The 23,104-nt window shown below is 35.9% G+C and overlaps 1 protein-coding gene across 6 annotated transcripts in view; it reads right to left on the bottom strand.

The window, feature by feature from the left end:
- The window catches only part of LOC145673820 (uncharacterized), a 234,519-nt gene extending 217,240 nt beyond the window's left edge, over positions 1-17,279 (bottom strand). For 2 of the 6 annotated variants that reach the window (XM_081743586.1, XM_081743591.1), the window contains exon 1: positions 17,111-17,268. The gene's annotated coding sequence lies outside the window, so the exon portion shown is untranslated. Of the gene's footprint in view, positions 1-16,725; positions 16,851-16,962; positions 17,017-17,110 lie in introns of those variants that run through there. The other 4 variants (XM_081743587.1, XM_081743592.1, XM_081743589.1 and 1 more) reach the window with 4 other exon arrangements.
- Positions 17,280-23,104: the final 5,825 nt, after the last annotated feature.

The following is a 23,104-nucleotide window of genomic DNA, read 5'->3' as shown; positions in this document are numbered from 1 at the left end:
TGCTATTGCAATAAACCAATACTTATCTAGGAGATTAACGTTATTTCTCTCTCTCTCTCTCTCTCTTCGTGCAGCGGTAAGTCCTGCTTTGGTCGATGAAAATTGAAGTTTGGAGGGTACATAAGTGTCTGAGCAAGTGAAATCCCAAATCAACGACTTTCCTTGGTTCCAGAGCACTAAGGTCATACCATCCGGCGTTTTTCCGTCTGAATGGCTGCACCCAATTGATTCTCTCACTGCTGGCACCCCTGCGGATGTTAAGGCTCTCAAAATGATGTCATTCACATGCGAATGGCGTGAATGTCTGCCGGCATTGCTTTTACATGACAGGCCGTGTAAACCTCTTTTATCTACGAAAGCGTTGCAGCTTGGGCAGTGGTGTTGTTCGCATATATTTGCTCCTAGTCGAAGGGCGACGGACACTCGGAAGCTTTCGTTGTCTACGTGTAGGCCGAGAGAAGGTGAAGGTAGAGCTTGAAGCCATGCTCCGTTTTCAGGGGACATGACAGTAAGTAATCTGGCCTTATCTTCGATGTTATTAGAAGTCTGCAATAATGAATCCAAACGGTAATTCACGATATGTTCGTCCCAGACCGACTGATTATTTCGACTTTCCAACTAAATTTGACCATCTGGCTATGCAGTCCTGCACATCCGGGTTAGTGACTTCATCTTCTCTCTGAAGGAGGGTTCCAATCAATTGTCTTGAACTATAGAAAGAGGTCAGAAAAGACGGGATAGCCAAATCCGTGGCGCGACGTATTCCAAGACCTCCATTTCTGACTGGTAGTGATGCTTGTAGCCATGCTTCATCACTGAGGGTACAATTAAGAATATTCTCCAGTCCAGAACATAGTCGAATTTCTCAACTAGATTATCGTCCCTACAGGAGGGGGAACAACGTAGAAAGTACAACAATCTTGGTGGGATCGAGAAAGATGCTCTGAGGAGATAAAATGCTGAATGTGCAGAAAGTTTGGAAAGGCGTGAAAGTAGGTGATCTAAAGATGAAATCTTTTCCAGTAATATCTTGCTCCTTGTGTCTGGTGTAAGAGCCGCTCCTAGCAGTTCGGCGTTAGAAGATGTTAATAATTTAATTCGAGGCGATGCCTCGTTGAATCTATCATATAGATTTTGAGTTTCAGTATTTGTTACTCCTAGAAAGCCGATTTCGCATTCCGAGTAATTGAGAGACAATCCGATCGATGTTGCTTGTGTGCGTATATGATCTAAATATGTAATACTGACTCAGTTTCTCCGGCTATAGTGCCATAATCTAAATACCAAATGTTGGGCTCAGTATTATCTCTAATTATTGGGTGAAGAGTTAATGCAAACAGAGCAGGACCTAGTGGATCTCTCTGTTGAACTCCACGTTGTGAAAGGATAATATTATCTCCTATAAAAAGGTAGCTAGGTTGTGAGTAGCTCTGGTATATATATGTAAAGAAAGAAGGGAAGTGGCTTTTAACTGAAGACAGCATTGAATCTCGGTTAATTTCGTTGAAAGCGCTTTTGAAATCTATTTTAAGTAGAGCTTTAGGTTGAGGATGTTGAGAGGAATGATACATTCGTGCAGCATGGACTGCAATTTCAGCTCCGTAGGGCACGCAGACTCCTAGTTGGTGTGGGGATAATATATAAATTAATGATTCTCGCATTCTGGAGCATATAATTTTAACTGTGAGTCGCCTCCACACATTCCCCACTGCTACTGGTCGAATGCCACCACTTTTCTTCTTGAGCGCAATGAGTGAAGCACCGAAAAAAATCGGATTTATTACGGCTGGTAATTTTCCTGAAATTACAAGATTTAATAATTCGCAGATTGAGTTGATTAAGCGCTCTTTCGTCTCGGAATCTTGAATCATAATAAGATCTTTTAGAATCGCTGGACGGAGATTTTCCATTCCACCTGCTGAACCTGCCGGAAACGATTTTAGAGCTTTGGTGAATTCTAATGCTGATACTTTAGTAAGAGTAATGAATGTCTCGGGAGGTTTAGGAAAGTTCAATGAATGAGAGTGAGCAGGATGTTTTTCTCTAAGGGAGTCCAGCACTGATTTATCCGGAGTAGTTAAAATATCTTCGGAAGATAATAATCTCACTGCTCCTCGTATGTCACCCTCTGCCAATTTCTGTTCGATGGTCTTGATATTAAATCAGTTGGATGTTGGCGATTGACGAGGTTTGTACATATGCATAAAGGGTGCTGATAGAGCATCCCTATGCGATTCTGACCAAGTCCTGACTCTATGCTTTACCCACGATGTGAGAGTGGTGACTTTTTCGGAATGTCGTGGAATACAGAGTACTGCATATGGGTATAGGAAAAGCTCTGTCCAAGACTCAAGATTGTTAGTTCTCATTACCTTTTGTATTACGTCTTGAAGAGATTCTTCTACGGCCAATCTAGCTCCTCGAGGAACTCGGCGAAGAACTGGAATGTTGGCTTTGAGATGAGCGAGGACATCACAAAAGCGAGATATAGAGTCTGCAGAATTGAAATCTATGCCATCAAGAACTATTTTACTGGATGATAGTGTACTATTAGAAAGTTTATGATGGAATCTGCCTTTGTGAATAGCTAAACCTCTCTGGCTGAAAAAATGTCTGTTGCAGTGAGAGCATGATATACTATTTGGCACATCTGAGCTATCGCCTGTATTTGTGCTTTGGGTTAGGGTGAAAGCTTTGGGCTGTGTAGCGTTGATAGAGTCACAATTTGTATTATTGGTTGGATTTTCATTATATAATGCTGCATCGCATAGCCTCATTAGTGGGTTGTCACTTTTATCAAACTTGTCTATATTATTTTGGCTAATAATATGCGTTTACTTAATGGTATTCATTGTTGAAATCTTTGCTGAATGGATATATTTCGAAATTGAGTTAAAGAATAAAGAACTCGTAGTCTGTTTATGGGATTTAGCAGATTTCAAGGTTCCATTTTAAAATTCTACAATGAATTGGTGACTATTCAACTTGTATCTGTTTGAATTTGAAGAATAACTGGAAAGTTTCCGTTGAACTAGCACTCATTGTTGGAAGATCTCGAAATTATAAACAACACCAACCGTTATTTCTGTTTTTCACTTGTAGTACTGTTATCACTGAACTGATTTCAAAGAGGTTTTCACTAAAACTGTCTTCAAAACACAATCAACACCCTTGCATTAAATCCGCTTTCCAAGATGAACCACTCTACCAGAAAAGACAACTCTCACAGGAGAAAACATTTTCATGCATCTATATTAGACAACAATAGAATTAAATATTGAGTTTTTTGTCCTAATTTATCCTCATTGATAAGATCAAGGTCATGTGGCAATTTAATGGATACGTATAGGACTCTAGACTGCTACTAAATATCATTTCCTTACATGGTTCGTGTATAATGGAAGGTCCATATGTATCAAGACAATGAAAGGTCCTAGGTTCGATTGCAGTGATACCTTCTGAGAAATCCTAGTTCTATTTTCTGTGGTAGTATATGTGGATCAGATCTCACGTTATGCTATAGCTTCATGTCTCGTATAGAGCCACAGAATTGAAAAGGAACTTAAAACTTTAAATTAACCATTTACCCAAATTAATATTTTGAGTTCCATTTAGGTTTGTGTTCTTCTTTTATTACATATATTAAAGTATTTAGGATATTATTTACTATTTAGTTTTGTTTTACTATATATGAATCATCTTCAGTCTCTCTGGTTATTAACGTTTGACCTTATAGGAAACCATTTTGCTGATATAGCATGATTCTTTCACCGCAATGCTAAGCGTTTCGTTCGTCAATGGGATTTTGAATGCATAAAAAATTATATAAACATTATGTTACTGTTTAGCTATTTGTATTTAGAGGTTTAATGCTTATCATATATTTATGGTTTAATCTTTAAAAATGCTTCATTATTGACAGAGACCTTGGTTGGTACCTAGCAGTGGTTATATTGTTCGGATTTCACGTTAGGCTGTAGTTCAGCACCTCAGTAACATTACAATCTAAACCTACAACAACAATCCCTTAGAACTAGTCAACAATGTTCACGCGATTTTCAGCGTTGCCGCGATAAAATATGTTTATAAAATTGAATCGATTCACCTGAACGGAACTGTTAAACTTTTCGTTACGAAAAATTAGGTTTCAATTTTTTTAAAAGATCTGAAACCAGAAATTTGTTTTAAACTTTCTCTTATCCAATTTTCTTCAAAATCATCGATTCAAAACTCTTCTTTAAATTAAAGAAAAAAAGTATGAAACAAATGAAAATACTTAGGATCGCCTTTTCAATAGAAATGTTATAAAATTAGTTAATAATATACAGATGGCCTTATTAATACACACGAGGTGAATTAACCATCAAAAGAAAGTGATGACTCGTGTGTCCCGTTTTGATGACCCAAGAATGCTTCTATGCTATACAGTGCTTCCCATCGTACAGTAAACATCAATATACCAGTGATCATACAATGAACTCCCATTACACCGGGCATCATGTACAGGGTGTTCCGAAATTCAACAAATTTATGAACAACACTGAGTCCCACTCTCGTCGCAATTGTTCTTCGACAAATTTCCCGTTGCCTGACAGGTGCCATAAAGAACAGAATCGACATTTGGGACTCAGAAAAAAAAAATACTAAATCATGACTCAAGTCATTTTCTCAAAAACTTCTCGATGACTCGGTAGTCTTTTGAGTTCTAGAAGTTTCAGTGTCGCCTTGCTGGCGTCTTGATTTTGATAATTTTGCAACATACGCAGTGGAGAACAAAAACTTTATTGTTATAAAGTTACTGTTCCCGCCTGAGGTCTCGTGAGAACGAACTTTAACCATTGGTTAATTTCTATAGTTACGTCATGCCTTTGTGTAATGCAGCAAATCGTAAAAGGACTCTTCGCCAAGTGTCCTTTCAGCCTTTTGTTCCCTCAGTGCTTCTAGCACCCATTACATGCAACGCACATAAGAACAAGCTGTTTTCCGCGGGATTATATATTACTGTTTAGTTTACACTTGTTAAAGCCCTGTAGTGATAATTATACATCAAGCATCAAGTGCAAGAGGTAGAAGTATTTGTAGCTCATGTTTGAAAGTGCATTCTGTATATCGTACGATCGTATTGTTACAGTCACTATTTGCCACCGCTGAAGTCGGGAGAATACTTACGTGCTGATTTTGAAGCAACTAATAGCAGCTTGGTTGAAGGTGTAAGCAGTGACATCGAAGTGCAAGCCCGAACGATAATCCAGCTACTATAAGTGAAGTTACATGGAACACCCCTTTCGGACACAATCTGAACTGTTTGTGGAAAAGCCGAAGTGGACTTTGGTGCGGTAGGGAGCCAAGAAGAGGAAAAGCGGCCGATCATCGTCCTGCCCTGCCCTCCTTATACCAGTGTAGTGTTATATAATGATACGAGTGTTGAGTAATCTCTTGCCTACTCTCGTTATGTGCCGCAGGACGTAACTCATACGTAGAAACAAAAGAAATAATTTTCTTAATCGATAGGCCATCATATAAAAATACGTGAGTTTGAAGAAAGTCAAAGATAATAATACGAGACCTCCAGCATGCATGTGTAAATGTGTAAGTTGTACGCAATTATTATTGCTGCTGTATTTATTTATCCTATGTACCTTGTTTGATTTTGTCTCAAAATATTGATTCAGAACATAATTTACTAATATATCCGTGCTTTAATGTTCAATTCCAGTCGAATATCAGCTCACGATTCACCTAGCTAACATAGTATTTAAGCAATGCATGCGACATTGATTCTAGCTTAATCATATTTGTTTATAATTTCACGGTGAGTTCTGTCCTTCCTTCCAAGGTTCTCCGGCCCTTGGTATGAAAGGAGGTTGATCATAAAGGAGTGTGACGAGCTCTGCAGACGCCAGAAACCACCAAACTTTAGGTTAGAATGAATTTAGAGAGAGATAAATCGTTCGTCAACTCTATCGTTCCATACACGAGATAAACGTGTAGAGATCGGTTGCATTCTCATTGATTGATGGCCACCTAAAATTGACCATTCCTTATTTCAATTGTAAATTGCAACAAACAATTAAACTTACAGATTAATTGGTAATTTAATTGATATTTGCCGAATACTGCTCTTATGAGAACAGATCGATATTAGTTATGTAACTTAAAGAATGCCTGATAAAAGATTTTGTGAAGTCAACAAGAAATAGAACAGGAAGCACGAAATGGGAGTTTAATATCAGCATGATTTCTTCCACATGAGATTTACACTAATTCAATTATCAATTATTTGGATAAATACTTACAATGAAATATATGTTTTAATTAACTTTCGTGCGTGATTGATTCCTACTAGTAGAGAAAGCAAGTGCATTTATCAAATGACGAGCAGTTTCATTTTCTTTCTTCACAAATTGCTCTTTGAAAAGGAATAGATATTTCGCGTTTAAGTAAAACTATACTATTTGTTAGTTTGGTAAAGTGAACAGGAAATGGAACAATAGGAAGCATGAAATTGGAGTTTAATACGAGCAAATGGGAACTGCATTAATTTTATTATTAATAGACTTCGGATTTTTGCATATTTGCATGTTTGTTTCCTGATGTGATATCGATATGCTCTTTAAACAGAAATTCGTTTCAGCTGTTTTGGGGTAAAATAGCAAAGTTTTATAGTGCATATTTTGGAGGTTAGTGCATGTTTATGTCGTTACTGCATATAAATGCATATTTAAAGGAACGAACAAATTTATAACTTTTAACGTCCAACAACTTTCCTTATAAATGGAATTTCAAGTTTCTAATATAAATAGACTCAAGAGGCCTTATGCAGAGTAGTTTTGACGTATGATTAGCGTTATACTAAAGGCCTGACTACTGCTGGGAACATATGCTAGTATGGTATTAATTACGCGTCAGAACGACTCTGCAATAAGGCCCAAGATCTTTAAATAGTTCATTGTTGTTGGTTTAGAATATCTTCCAAGATCATGTGAAAGGAGAATAAGAAAACTGAGTGATTCATCTTCCCGGCAATGATGCATGACTGTCACCATTTTGCAAGAAGATATAAATAAATGTATTAAATCACTTACAACTAAAATTTCCACGTCACCCATCTCGGAAGTTGAAGTTGCTACTGTTGTGTGTGTGAATTTGAAATTGTGTGGTTGTGACAGTATAAGAATACCAAAAGAAAGAAAAATCTTGGTCCATTTAGTTGTAGTGCGACACCTTCAAATTTAAATTTTATCTAGCTCAGAATTTTGTCCAATTTCTGCCCATTTTTGTCCACCTAAGAAAAAATTTTGTACCATTCAAATAAACAAGGGAGGGCTATTCGAAAATTTTGGCCACTTCGATCACCTGTAGTACGGCATTTTCAAATTCGAATTTTAATCAGCTCAGAATTTAGTCGAATTTTTGAATATTTTTGTACCACCAAGAATAAATTCTGTACCATTGAAATTAACAAAGGAGGGTAATTAAAAATTTGGTTACTTGGATCACCTGTATTGAGACATTTAAAACTCGAATTTCAACTATCTTGGTGGTACAAAAATCTATAAAAAATAGGGAAAATTCTAAGCTAGTTAGAATTCGAATTTAAAGATGTCACACTACTGGTGATCGAAGTGGTCAACATTTTGAAATGGCCCTCCTTTGTTAATTTGAATGGTACAATTTTTTGATGGTACAAAAATGTAGGGAAATTGGACAAAATCCTGAGCTAATTAACATTCGAATTTGAATATGTCGCATTACAGGTAATCGAAGTGACCAATTTTTGGAATGACCCTCCCCGTTTATTTTAATGGCACAAAAGGTTTTGTTAGTGGTACTTGAATGCACAAAAATTGAACAAAATTTTAAGCTTGTTAAAATTCGAATTCAAAGATGTCGCACTACAGGTGATCGATTGGCCAAATTTTGAAATAACTCTCCGTCGTTTATTTGAATGGCATAAAAGATTTTTTGCCATTTAAAAATTGGACAAAAATTGGAGAAAATTCTGAGCTAGTTAAAATTCGAATTTGAAGATGTCGCACTATGTGTAATAGAAGTAGCCAAAATTTTGAAATGGCTCTCCCTCGCTTATTTGAAGATACATTTTTTCTTGGGTGTGCAAAAATTCAGACCAAGTTCTGAGCTAGTCAAAATTCAAATTTGATGTCGCACTACAGGTGATGGTGTCGCACTACAGGTACAGGTAAAGTGGCCAAATTTTGAAATGGCTCTCCCTCGGATTTTGAAATGGCTCTCCCTCGGTTATTTGAATGGCATCAAATGTTTCGTCGGTGGACAGAAATGGACGTAAATTGACAAAACTCTAAGGTAGTTAAAATTCGAATTTGAAGATTTCACACTATGTGTAATAGAAGTAGCCAAAATTTTGAAATGGCTCTCCCTCGCTTATTTGAAGATACATTTTTTCTTGGGTGGGCAAAAATTCAGACCAAGTTCTGAGCTAGTCAAAATTCAAATTTGATGTCACACTACAGGTGATGGTGTCGCACTACAGGTACAGGTAAAGTGGCCAAATTTTGAAATGGCTCTCCCTCGGTTATTTGAATGGCATCAAATTTTTCGTCGGTGGACAGAAATGGACGTAAATTGACAAAACTCTGAGGTAGTTAAAATTCGAATTTGAAGATGTCGCACTACAGGTGATCAGAGTGGCCTAAATTTTGAAATGACACTTCTTTGTTAATTTGAATGGTACAATTTTTTTTCTTGGGTGAACAAAAATGGACAAAAATTGGATAAAGATGTCGCAGTACAAGTAAATGGGCCGGAAAAATCTTCTAGAAGTTATCTTCTGAAACAATAGTTAGAAGTTGAGAGACGTTAACAATTCAAAAACAAAATATATTTTGCAAAGTGTATGCTAAACAAGTAAGCAAGCTTGTTTTCAGAATAGGACATTTCTATTTTGTTCGACAGCAAAAGCTCAAACTTCAGCAGTGCTTTATTGTTTGGCCTTCTTATATTTTCATTGCAGTTTCAAGTCTGGTATGGGGGTTATACATCTATGAAACAACCCAGATGCGACTTTTTTTCATATTCGACAGAGTTCATCCCAAAGAAACCGTTGAAAAATGTATTTCTGGAAGGAATGAACAACCCTATTGAAAATGAGCTGTAAATAATTAAAATATTTCCTTTACAAAATCTAAAACTTGTTGCAGCAAATACTTTCTGAGATAAGTTCTCCTTTAAGGAGTTTATGAGAGTATTTAAATATAACTTGTGTTACTTTGATACGCATCTCGGTCTCTCGAAACATACTTTCTTACTAAGTCTTCTGTTATGTTTTCGATAACTTTACCTTCTTCCCATTCATGCTCCATGTCTCGCTCAAATCACTTTATTCCATTTGAAGGATCAATATTATACATTGTAAATTATTGCTGTTTGAAATGAACAATGTTACGCTAGAAGAAAATATTCTTGGATTTACACATAATTGAATACAAAAACTAAGTTCTAGTGGATTTATTTTCTTTTAAACAAGAACATAAGGTTTTGAATACAGGCTTTTAATACAGTAAAAACTGCCTTCAACAGGCTCCTTTTAAACGGAAATATTTCACGGTCGCATGAATTTAAAGGTTAAAAAAAAAAAAAAATTCTCTTCATTAGGCGGAGCCTGTGTTGCGAACAACGGATGTTAAAATATACTTTTTAACGGAAATTTTCAAGTTCCGGAATGCAGCGTTTAGAAAAATTTTTAGACATTCTGTGAGAGTATATGAACTACGTTGTCCGTAAAGGTCTTAGTTTTCTTGTTATCCTACTTACATATTTAACCTTTAGTCCAAAGCTATGTAAGGCCCTTGATACCGTTCGACTTTTTGAACGAAGTGCAATTTACATAGTAATTTCCAAATAGCAATAACTCATTCACTAGCTGGTCAAGGAGCATAATAGACACGATAGAGCCAAAAGCAGAGGGAGGAGCGCTGAAAAGGGCATAGCATTTAAATTCTGTCTTGGCTTTTGAAACAATATATAGGCCTTTTTGTTTATTGTAAGTTTTATGTGTATCAATTTGTAGCATAAAATAAATACTGTAATTGAATACGGTAGGCCTATGTACATTTTATTTTACCTCACTATCCATTATATGTATGAACATTATTTATTTTTTTTAACATAGATCTATCTTCGTTAGCTTTAAAATCTTTAATGGAAATTTTTGCGGGTCCTGTTCAATTTCGGTAGTCAGTTTTTTTTACTATATGCTTATGTCAGAAATGTTTGTTTACTTCTCTGAGTATATTTATTCTTTATTGACAGATACTTGGCGCATTCTTTTTATTTGTAAATTTATTATATATTTATTTGCTATATATATAACGCTTGCGGAACTGAAAACATTAAAAGCGAACTTTCATTTATCAATAATCATTTCAGTTTATTTTCAAAGATCATAACGAGATTAGAAGAACGATGATTAGGACTTCGTAGTGCATTTGAAGTGCTTGATTCAATAACGGTACAGACGCCACAAAGACCAGTCGGACAAGCATTTATTCGAAACGCACAGTCAATAGACGCGAGAAACCCTGGCATAAAATTCTTGTCCAATGTAAATAAAATGTTCCTAGAAAAAATGACGCACAAATTTCAGATGTGTCGGCAAGTAACATTGCTTCTTTGAAATACTGTCCCTTAATGACCCGTGACACGGATTAACATTTTCGATATACAGTAATATTTTCAGTGATAAATGCAGGTTTTTGTCAGAAAACACCGAAAACTAGTTGGGTATTGTAGCATGAATGCATCATAGTTATATACTAAATATATATAATTCAAGTAATACAACTTTTTTCTCTAAAGAAATAATAAAATTCCTCATTTATCTTTAGCTTTTAATTGGTGCATATTTACAATTTTTGATGCATATTTGCATATTTTCAGTGCATATTTTCGTGATTTTTAGCGCATATTTGCATGCATATTTTGCCGTTTTTTAGTGCATATCGATCCGAAGTCTAATTATTAATTAATCTGAATAAATATTTAAAATGAAAAAATGTTTCGTTAACTTCTTCGTTTCACTGATTCCTCCTACTAGTAGAATGAAAATGAAATCTTTAGCATCCAACGGTTATGCCTGTTAGGTTTTGCGAGACGAATGATTAAGCCAAGTGAATGATGGAAGAATTGGTGGAATAAGAATGTGGGAGAGAACAGAAAACCGACGGACATGATGCTGTCCACTACAAACTTGCTTGGCAGCGGATCGAACCAGGGACCTCACATACCAGAGGTAAGTGATCAGGAGAAAAGAAGTGTAATATCAGCTAAGGAGCACAACTTGAGTGGCAGAGCTAATTATGTAATGTTAACTGATGTCTCCATTCAGGTAGTTCACCATTTTGGCAGATATGGACTGTTAGGAAAGCTTTCAGTTTTCAGTGTTTTTTTGACGAATTGTCCTTTGAGAACACATCAATATTTGCTGTGTAAGCAGGGTGGAAAAAATCATGATTTTTAAAAAAAAATCATTTTTGTTGATTTTTTTTATTGAAATCGATTTTTTTGATTTAAATCAAATTTTTCTCCTCATATAATACAAGTCGCGAACTGAAGAAAAATCATTAGGAAGTAGTATTAAATGCTAATTATGCCATTTAAGTGAATGTACTGGGGTTGAATTTTGAATTATCCCCAATCGTTAACCTTTATCAATCCCAAACAATGTTTCTTAACCCTTTTAAATTAAATCTCTCTTTAAAGGTAAATTAAATTAGACTTTCAGTCAAGCAGCTACAGCATCATCTTTATTTATCCTAGGATCATGGTGCATACATCACTCTCTTTAGAATAGAACAGTTTTTGAAACGGTAACATTCACATTTCCCTATCATGTCCCTGAAGCGGAAAATTATGAGAGTAATCAGCATTTTTTTTAAATGATCCCCTCTGGATTCCCCTGTGTTAACGCACAGATCTCAATATCAACTGGGAAGTACTAACGGTGTACTAAACGTGTGTACAAAATTTCAAGCTTCTATCTTGAGCAGTAAGGGTGAGGAAACTATTTAACAATGAGCTAAGAACATTCCCACAATGCCCCAGATAACCCGGATGTAATATAAAAATTTCCTCAGACATCCCTATTTACCCTAGGATCTTGATTTGTACATTATTCTCTTCAGAATAAAACAAATTTTCAAACGGTACCCTTCAAATGTCTCCATCATGGATCTGGGCCGGGAAAATCACGTAAAAAGGAATTTTCTGTTAAAAATATCTTTTTTTTTTTTTTAATTTTTACCTTTTTGAACCCCTCCCCCTGTTTTAAGGCAGAGATCTGAAACAAATCTTAAAAATACTGAGGGGTGCACTGAGTAAATGTGCAAAATTTAAATCTTGTAGGTACAAAAATAAGCCCGCGAAAAATAATATTCCCCAAATACCCCAGGTTCTCGTATAAAACAGGAGTTTCCTGAGACATCCGTATTTATCCTAGAAACATAGTACGTACATCATTTTCTTCAGAATAGAACAGCCTTTCAAACAGTACCATTCATATGTCTCCATCTGAGGTGGGAAAATCACGAAAAAAGCTATTTTTTTGTTAAAAATATCCTTTTTTAAACATTTTTCCACCTCTGGACCGCGGTATTTCCACGCAGAGATCTGAAAACATTTGGAAAATATTAAGGGGAGTACTGAACGTGTGCAAAATTTCAGTCTTCTGAATGCAAAATGTAACCCGCCAAAAAATAATAATAATACGTATAACAAAAAACATCTTTTTAAATTTATGACGTCATCACACACTCAACGCAGAAAGGCGTGAAAGCATATGTAACGTGTTCTAAAATGCCTCCAGTCTTGTAGAAAACGAATTAAAATGCCTTATTGGTACCTTTTTAATCGAATAATCAAGATTCTACCCTACCAACTAAAAATAGGTGATATAATTTAAAAGGTTAAGCATTAAGGAAAAAGTACAGCAACGTTTATGAAAATGACACTTTTTTTCATAAAAGTTACTGATATTTGGCAGGGTCCTATTTTTAAAAACTCAGAACTAGCTTGCGGCATGAAATACATAAATTTCGCCTAAAGTTATAAAAGTAAAAAAAAAAATGGAGAGGGGATAGGACCCCTCTAAATACACCCTATTATCTGGGAACAAACAAACAGACACGCACAAAAAAGAATTTTCGTCTTAAATGTCGATGGTGATTTCCCCGTTGGAATAGTTAACGATTTTAAAATTCAAACCCAATGTTACGAAAAGAAGAAAGCAGGATTGTTCCGTTACCTGTTCAAAACCGGATTTTCCCTAATCATCCTCTGCATGACACTTGTTTTCATACTACACTGTACATTTGAGTCTCATTGTATTGATTTTAACTTCCATAATCCAAATAACAGAACAGAAACGGGATTTTACTTCTTTTCACTTTAAATTAATTTATTTCGGAATTCGATTTACATCAACGATTTTTATTTAAAAAATCAAGTGACTTAAATCAATCCACCCTGTGTGTAAGTAAAAGAATGCCTGATATTGATCATTTGTAAAGTCAACAACAAAATGAACAATAGAAAGCATTAAATTTAAGTTTAATATGAGCATGATTTCTTCAATATAAGAAATGCACTAAGTAATTTATCAATTGATTTGAATAAATATTTAAATGAAAGATTTATTTTTGTAAACTTTTCCGCTTGATTGATTCCCCCTAGTAGAGAAAAAAGTGTATGTATCAACTGAGGAGCATACGTTGAGTGGCAAAGCTAAGTACGTGATGTTAGCTGATCTCTGCATTTTGGCAGATACGAACTGTAATGAATGGTTTCAGTTCTTTGTGTTTTCTGATCATTTGTCCTTTGAGACTAGATCGATGTTTGACATGTAAGTAAAACAATGCCTGATATTGATAACTTGTGAAGTTAACACGAAATGGAAAAGTAGAAAGAGCACGAAATTGGAGTTTAATATGAGCATAATGGTTTCGACATAACAATTTTATAACTTCAATTATCAAATTATTTGAAGAAATATTCATAATGAAAAATTTCTGTTAATATTTCCACTTTACTGGTTTCTCCTAATAAAGAAAAGAACTGTACATATAAACTGAGGAGCATTCAGTTGAGACACAGCTATGTGACGTTAGCTGATGTCTACGTTTCAGCTAGTTCTCAATTTTGGAATATGTGGACTGTTATGAATGGTTTCAGTATTTTTTCAATTTTTTTTTTAATGATGATTTGCCCTTTGAAAACAGATTGATATTTGGCTTGTAAGTAAAGGAATGCCTAATATTGATAAATTGTGAAGTTGAGTAGCGCAGCTAATTATATGACGTTAACTGATGTCTACATTTCAGGTAGTTCTCCATTTTGGTCAATGTGGACTGTTATAAAAGGTTTCACCTTCAGTGTTTTTTAATAAATTGCTTTATGAGAACCGATAGATATTGGTATGTGAGTACGAGAATGCCTGATTATTCATCATTTATGAAGTCAACAAGAAACTGTACATTAGGAAGCATGAAACTGGAGTTTAATACCAGCATCTTGGTTTCCACATAACAATTGTATTAATTCAATCATCAATAAAGTTCGAGAAATATTTATAACGAAAAATTTGTTAATTAGAGGGAAAAAACACAGAGAGACAGGGTAAGAAATCAAACTATCAGAATGGGACTAAAAATATAGCCTTTAAAATACCACACAGAAACGACAGAACTGCAGTGGTTCGGAATGTTTACCGTATGGGGGAGGAGAGGATACCAGAAAAGGTGTGGCAGGCTAGACTAGATGGAAAGAAACGAAAAGGAAGACGCAGGCAAACATCGGAAAAGATGGTAGGAAAAATTCTGAAGGAAAGAGGATTGGGGATGAATGAAGCAAAAATCCTTGCCAAAGATCGTCCCAAATGGAAAGCTTTATATAAAACCTCTACACCTCATGGCAGAAGAGGACCGACTAAGTATATATATATATATATATATATAAAAAAAATCTGTTAACTTTTCCGCTTTATTTGAAATTTGATTCTTTGTAGTCAGAAAAAAGGGGTTCGCAGACGGTTCTACCAAATAGGAAATTTACAGGTAAAATACGATGCGAAAGATTTTTCATGAAGTAATGTGTGAGTGAATATAAGTAATTACTGTCAGTGCACAGCACATTGAAATGAATGTAGAGTTATAGTGAAAGTATTGTATGTGTAAGTGTACCCCTCACTTTCGTCGCTGACGCGCCTGCTCCCTACCTACGGACGCACCCTCTTGCATCCGCTCGGGCCCCCTGTTGCGCTCCTGCCTTGACTCGGTTAGATAGCACTCGTGCTTTTTCGTGGCCACATAGCACAAGTTGGTTGGTGTCTTATGCACTGTAGCTTTTATGCCATACGTCCACGCTATGTTTATACTGATCTTCCTGAAGTCAATCTGCAAGTAGTAATGGAGCTCCTCAATTAGAGCATGCTCTGCTAAAAGAAATACAAGGGTCTAACCTAACCTGAAAATGTAAGAAATGTGTCAAAATTTGGTAGAATAGTCTGCTCAAGTAATGCCGAAAAAAAGAGTGTATATATCAACTGAACATGAGCTGGGGGACACAGCTAATTTTGTGGCCTTAAGAGATGTTTCCATTTCAAGAAGTTCATCATTTTGGCTGATGTGAACTCTTATGAATGGTTTCAGTTTTTTTGAATTCTTGTTGAGTTGCTCTTTGAGAATAGATCGATATTTGGCGTATATGTAACAAACGATCGATAATAAGTTGTTTTTTTTAACTTCGTACAAAAGCAATAATATGAAGATTGAAGTATAAGTTCAAAATATTTTATCGTGATAAAACAAAATGAATCGCATGTTAAGTTAATGTAAGTATTCGCTGTTGAGAATGACTGGTAAAATATGGTTTTTACTACAGACTGTTTTTGCTAATCGTGAAGTACATTAATAGTAGAGATTTCCAATATATAACTAGAATCAATTAGAATACGATGGGGGCCACGGTGGCTCAGTAGTAGAGCGTTTACCTCTGGTGCATGGAGTCCTTGGTTCGATTCCAGCTCATGCGAAGTGAACACCGTGTGCATGAATTTTCTAAGGGTTCTCTCATTTTCTTCATTTCTCATCAGCACAAGTCTTCATCCTAACTGGCATAAGCGTGGGACGTAAAATTTAAGATTTTTTTTTTTTCAGATGCGATGATAGCAAATTGAGTATTTAGCTTTGAAGACTGGCAACGCAATATTGTTGATGAAAACAAGTTTTTAATCTGGGCTGCGTATGGAATACTGGGAAGGTTCTAGATTACTGGTCCCCCGTGTATGTTAGTATCTGGGTTGATTTCTTTCTGTACTAAAGTTTATACATTGAATTTTCACAGTATTGCAGAGCGAGCGTTAGCGAGTGAAGGCGGGTTAGAGTCCCGCAGGGCACGTTGTTTTCAGTCTTTATTACTGCTCAATGGGAAGGGGGACCAGTAATCTAGAACCTTGCCTGGAATACTACGTGGAAAACAGTACAGTTTGCATTCGTATCTTTACATTATATACATCAGATATCTCGATATATTGGATTACTTCCACAACCCTATTGTAAAATCACCTAATATATTTCTTCCGTAGATTCACATATTTATGCTCCAATGAAATGGGATGGCACGTATTAACTTTTAGCTTGCTCATTTTCAAACTTGCATCATATGATCAAAATATAGCTAATACGAAAGGGATACCTGTCAGTAGCAATATTCACTTCCTATTGTAAAAATAGGAGAGTTTAGTTCCGTACATCGATAGGAGAATATTAGGTGTGATTCAATGAAACTGTCATGCTACCGGTTTTCAAACCAACAATTACTGGGTAATAAATGTAATCACCGAATGTAACTAATGAAAGCAACTCCAGCTCTCATTGCAACGTTTTATTCTATCCTATATCTCTACATCTATTACTGAATATCAAGTTTTACCGCCGTTGTTCCTGTTCTAAATGGTCCATTCCAATAAGGGAACAAATGCTAAAATCCTACGCTAAAGACATGAACCAAAATGGCGAATAACATTATTTAGGGATATAAACTATTTACTGTAGTTGAAAAGTAAATCACATCAACTTACCAAAAACTTACAAATAGAAAATATTTCTAAGGATTACTATGTAATAAGAAACACGTACACGAAGCAACTATTAGTTTTCTCCCCCTCAAGTTGGTGTACGGACTTTTCTAAATCCACAATTTATTTCCCCTTAAACTTCACATCCAGTCCTTTTGCTCTCGCTACGGATATCCATTGCGCTTATTCTAATCATTTAACAGGAACATTCCTATACGCTTTGCGTGAACGCAACGCAAAAAATCCGATTAAGCTTGCGATAAATGGTGTATTAGTTTGACTTTTTACATTTATTGCATTGCGTTGCTGAATACATAATTTGCGAAAACTGGTACAGAATATCCTCTCCTAGAGAATAACTTTAAGATATGGAAATGAAGTCTTATGCAAAACGTTTTTGGCGTATGATTAGCATCATACTAAAAACATGACTACTGCAGGAAACACATGTTAGTCGAACTCTGTAGTATGGGACTAATTAATAACGCGTCAAGACGACTCTGCTTAAGGAGCTATAGAAATCTGAACAAATTATGAATTGAGAAATATAATACTCCATCCTGCTATTCAATAACCTAATAAATGCTTTCTAATTTATTTATGTATTTTTTTTTGCTAACAGACCGCGGCCTCATGCCAGCAGTTACAATTTTACAAAAAAAAATTTTTTAAAGAAAGTTATGTACAAAACTAGTAAATATCTCTATACCAGAAAAAATCCTCCATCACTAGGTTTTAGCATAAATTAAGAAGACTTCCTTAATCTATGGTTTTAGCATATATTGATTATAAATAAACACTACACTTATATCCCTTAACAAGTTTGTTAAGTATACACAAGTTGCTTATTATGGACCAGCTATTACGGAGAGTAAAGCAACGCAAAACTGTATGCACAATTTAGCGAAGACAGAAACTGAATGTGACCCACTGTCATTGCTAGAGCCCAGATTATATGTAATAATATTGTACCAAATATGTACATAAATATGTAAGGAAAAAAGCTAATTATATGTAATGAAATATGTAACATCACACAAATATATACTATCAAAATATCGCTAAAATATGTGTTTTGCTATATAATTTTGTTTTTTACGCAATTTGAATACTTCGTACTGTAAACATATACTGTATGTTCCCACTTCTTTCTCAGAGGTTTCGCATGTGAAGAAAAGTATTTTCTTCTCAGAGGTTTCGCATGTGAAACAGAAGAAACTCTTTTTCGTGAAATAATACTTTCCGCGACGGAACGATCCACGATTTGCAGATCAAAAGATATTAAAAACCGAAATGTATTATAATTCGTCAGATATTAATATCGTACTATTGTTTTTTTCATTTTTAGATTTGAATATTTCTGAAGAAATCGAATTTATTCGCATTCTCGCACTGTTTTAGGACAAGAAGAATTTGTAAAGTGGTAAACTGAAGTCCAAAGTCCAAAGAAGATGCTCGAAAAATTGTTCACAAACGTAATGTCCCTGCTACTTCACGTGTGCAGCCACTTCTAATCTGTGGTCGACGAGGAACAGAACTTTGCGTCGTTGACACTGGCGAACTTCAATTGCACGAAACATCCTGGATCTCGGAAGACGAGATTGATGTTATTTCTTTAGATCCTGTTTTAACTGCATCTTCCATAGTACTTTCTCCTTGCCAATCACCAGTGACCTAAGATGATGGGTGCGATTCCCTTAGTGAAAGTACAGTAGTTTTGAAGAATTAAGATTGGTTATGGGGCGTTTACACTTAGTCGATTTAGTCGCACGACTAAATCGACTCGCTGCATTTGTCACTAAATCGAAGCAACTAGGCCGAATCAGATTGATGGATGTGTTCAGTTATTTCAACCACAGAAAATAGAACGTCTTTTAATTCAGTTGCCACTCGATTAGTCGCCTTCGATCAACGAGCGATTAAGTTGAAGTCCCGTTTACACGGTCGATTAAGTTGAAAGTGACTTCAATTCAACTGAATCGAACGCAAATCGACTAAGTGTAAACGCCCCATTAATTAAACAAACTTATGGGGTTAAAATATTATTACGGGTCTACCATTTTTTAATAAAAAAATTACATTGATTTGTTGGCGAAAAACGCTACAAATATATTTACAATAATATAAGCATTTTGTAATAAAAAGTTCTACCATTAAAAATAGTTTTTTTACTGTAATAATCCCAAAATAATCAAAATTGGTGAAAAAACAAAAATCAAAAGTGTTATGGGGCGTTTACACTTAGTCGATTTAGTCGCACGACTAAATCGACCCGCTGCATTTGCCACTAAATCGAAGCAACTAGGCCGAATCAGATTGATGGATGTGTTCAATTATTACAACCACAGAAAATAGAACGTCTTTTAATTCAGTTGCCAGTCGATTAGTCGCCTTCGATCAACAAGCGATTAAGTTGAAGTCCCGTTTACACGGTCGATTAAGTTGAAAGTGACGTCAATTCAACTGAATCGAACGCAAATCGACTACGTCTAAACGCCCCATTACGTAACAAAGTTGAAGACGTTCGGCCTTGCGTTACGAAGTGTGACAAGGAGGAGAAGGGGTAAAAATTGGCCAAAAATAGCGTTACGAAATATGTGGAGTGCCCCTAAATCAGTAAATGAGATATAGCTGTTAATAAAATTGTTTTTTTTTTGTGCCGAATAATAAATAAATATTTTTGTCAGAAAATTTTAAAGAAATTAAGTGAAATTTCAAAGAAAATCAGTCTTATGAAGATACAAGGGCTTAAACTAAAATAGTTATGGAGAAAGGTATAACGTTTGGCGGGGACAGTAGTTATTGGTTAAACATAATAAAAACTAGCTGGAATATAATTTATGGGGAAAAAACTAATAATAATAATAATAATAATAATAATAATAATAATAATAATAATAATAATAATAATAATAATAATAATAATAATAATAATAATAATAATCTAAAAACCAGCTTTTTAGTTTTCCGGAAGGAAACTAAAATTTTCCGTTTTTTCCAGGCCTCAAGAGCACTAGCTGCAACACAATTTCTTTGGCTTTGTACATTGTAGCTGCCCCCCCCCCTAAAACGACGGGCCCCTCCTACACAAAACTGCTGACTACACCCCTGGTGATCACAGACAAGAATCTGAGTAAACAGTGTGTGCGTTGTTTGCAATAATGAGAATATAGTGTGCATGCTCTCATTTGTCTTTCTCTCCTCATGTCTTTCTTGACATTTCTTTATCATGCCTTTGTTTCTGTTACTTCTCTTTTTCTAGTCATCTTTATCTCTTAATGATTATTTCTCTCTTTTACACGTAGTTTCCTTTCTCGCACTTGTGCGTGTGCCGGAGCTAAAATCGGGCTACTTTTAAAAACTTTTCACCAGTCTGACCTAAATATAAGCGTCCCGGTCCACATTTTCAATTTCTCTGGAATAAGGACAGAAAAGCATCTGTATAAACAAGCTATAATAGAAGCGGTATAGAACTTGAATAAATTATATTCTAATTGTAAATGTAAGCAGCATGGCGGAGTGGTTTCAGACATGTGGTTATAGTATTTTTGATATCCATGAGTATGGGTTCGAAAACCAACATTTCTACTTGTTTGTGTTTTACTTTTTGCAGCTACGTCGGAAGAGTATATTTTTGTTCTTCACCAATTCAAAATACTGTTCACATTCAAAATAAGGGGAATTATGATGGCATTTATTTGCATATTATTCTCTTTAGAAATGAAGAGAAGAATAAAAGCAATACGCAAAGACAAAAAGTATTACCAGTACTAAACATTATCGATAATAATTGCTACGAAAGACTAAAACAAACAACTGAGTTCCTAACGACGGGACTTATAATTTTGGCTAAACTATGTTAAGAACCAGTGCTTTTAATAGTACTTTACGGCAGTGGGGGCCGGTAGATTGTGGTTTCGGGTGTTGCAGTACGAACGATCGGGGAAAGAAGATACAAAATGAGCTCATTGACTAATCAGCATAACTTTAGATGCAAATGCTACGTGACATGTTAAATTAAATAAAATTCTGTTTTTAAAAAATAAAAAATTCAGAACATTTGAACCGATTAATCACCTTATTTAATTAGTAAGTTCATTTTTCTCTCTTTGATTGGAACAAACCTGCCTAATACATGCTGGTTGAACTCTAGTATTATTATTGTCAGGTGTTTTCGATGGAAAGCATAACCAATTGTGATAACCTTTCTTGGGACATTCAATTTCTTGAAAGTGTCAATTCTTTTTGATATGGAAAGAAAATTTTCTTCTTTTACTGACGCCATAGGTACAGCTAATATTAATTTCAGAAGCTTTGTAGATTCACTAAATATTTTTTCTAGACTATTGTGAACAATTCATTCTAGCAAACTCAGTCCCTGACAGTGATCGGAATTCCTCTTCAGTGTAGACTGAAGAGAATTCGTAGCAGGGATTAATTTTATAAGAAAAATGTACATTGAACACGCTTTATTCACAATTTATCTAGGAAAATTTAAAATAAATTGTGGAAATGTATCTACTGCATACAACATTACTGCCATAAGATGTCCTGTAAATTTAATCCGTTTATTTTTGTCGAACACTCTCCTGAATTGCACTTTTCTTGTTTGGTCTAAGCCTTAAATTTAAGTTTTTCCTCAGTTGAAAGTTGGGCAACTTTCTGTGGCGGGCCGGCGGTATGCATTTGCGTAGACCGGCACCCACACAAGAGAGTTTAGTAATTAACAAAAATACTTCTAATTAGTCAACAAAGTTTCTGCAAAATTACCAATTATAACTCGAGCGGCAAAGTTATACTGGAACAGGAATTCAGCTAACAACCAATCTGAAGATCTTAGCTTTTACAAGGTAGCGATGGCTTCGGCCAATACGTAACTTTTAACTAGAGAACGGTGGAGTCGTTATCTCGACGAAAACTTGATAGTTACCAACCCCTTGGGATATCACTTAAAGCAAAACTCAGAAACAAAGTTCCTTGCAGTAAGCCTGTAGTTTATTGTTCCTAATGTTATTACAAGTCCACGAGCTTGGGGCGCTAAGTGTAACTATATGTGTGGTAAATAGTTTGACTTACGTGACGGGTTCCAATCGATAATCACTGCACAGAGAAGCACAAAAAAATAAAACTTCACTAGACTGGGAGGGCACGAGTCAGTCCTAGTAGAAGGTTACGTGCAAAGATGTAACTATTTGATTTTTCGTATCTTTAGGCCAGCTAGGCAATGAACCTAGAGTCTGTCAAAACACACATCAAATAGGGGAGTGACAGAACATCGACCGTCAACTTCCTAAGCTCGCCAGCAGTTTCTGGGCGCACAGGTCCCGGCTGGAGCTAGCTTTCAGAAGTAGATTACCAAGTTCGAAGGAGGTAACTTTGACCGTCAGTTTCCTAAGCCGACCAGCAATTATGGGCAGACCCCTGGCTGTCGTCGAGCTTTCAGACACAGAGTGCCAAGTTAGCCACTAGGATAAGGTATGGATGGAACCAAGAGTGTAGGGAGGCCTCCGGAGAATCCGAGAGAGTAAGAGGCAGAATGACGGCTAGGACAACTAGGAACTTACTCGGAAATCCTGGGCTAGATCGTGCCTAAGACATTGCGGACTCCGTCTAGATAGCACGACCTTGAGGGGCCTCAGGAAAGGGACGTTGTCCGACGATCGAGCCAAAAACACGAGTTTTTAAGGGGCTCGGTCGGCTTGGCGCACGGCACCAATTTACGTTTCGTGTGCACGATTGTAACGCGTGCAGACATTGCACTCGGACCGTGAGGTCAGAGGTTGGACATGCGTGGTAGTCCAAAAGTTCCCTGGGGAGGAACCCAAGAGTAGCCAGCAGCCTGAAAAGAAAGCTGATTGGTGTGCACACGACAGTAAGGGCAAAGTCAACTGAGAAAAGCGCTTCTCCGAGGGGCGGAGAGAAAAGCAATTGGAACAGGTCATGCTCCTAACACCAAGATTGGTTTACAATAGGGTGCCTGGGCGGCGCTAAATGAGA

The sequence above is a fragment of the Thermobia domestica genome, chromosome 17 (assembly GCF_964235325.1).
Source record: "Thermobia domestica chromosome 17, izTheDome1.hap1.1, whole genome shotgun sequence".
NCBI classification, from domain to species: Eukaryota; Metazoa; Arthropoda; class Insecta; order Zygentoma; family Lepismatidae; genus Thermobia; species Thermobia domestica.
This window is presented reverse-complemented; position numbering and strand designations above follow the sequence as displayed.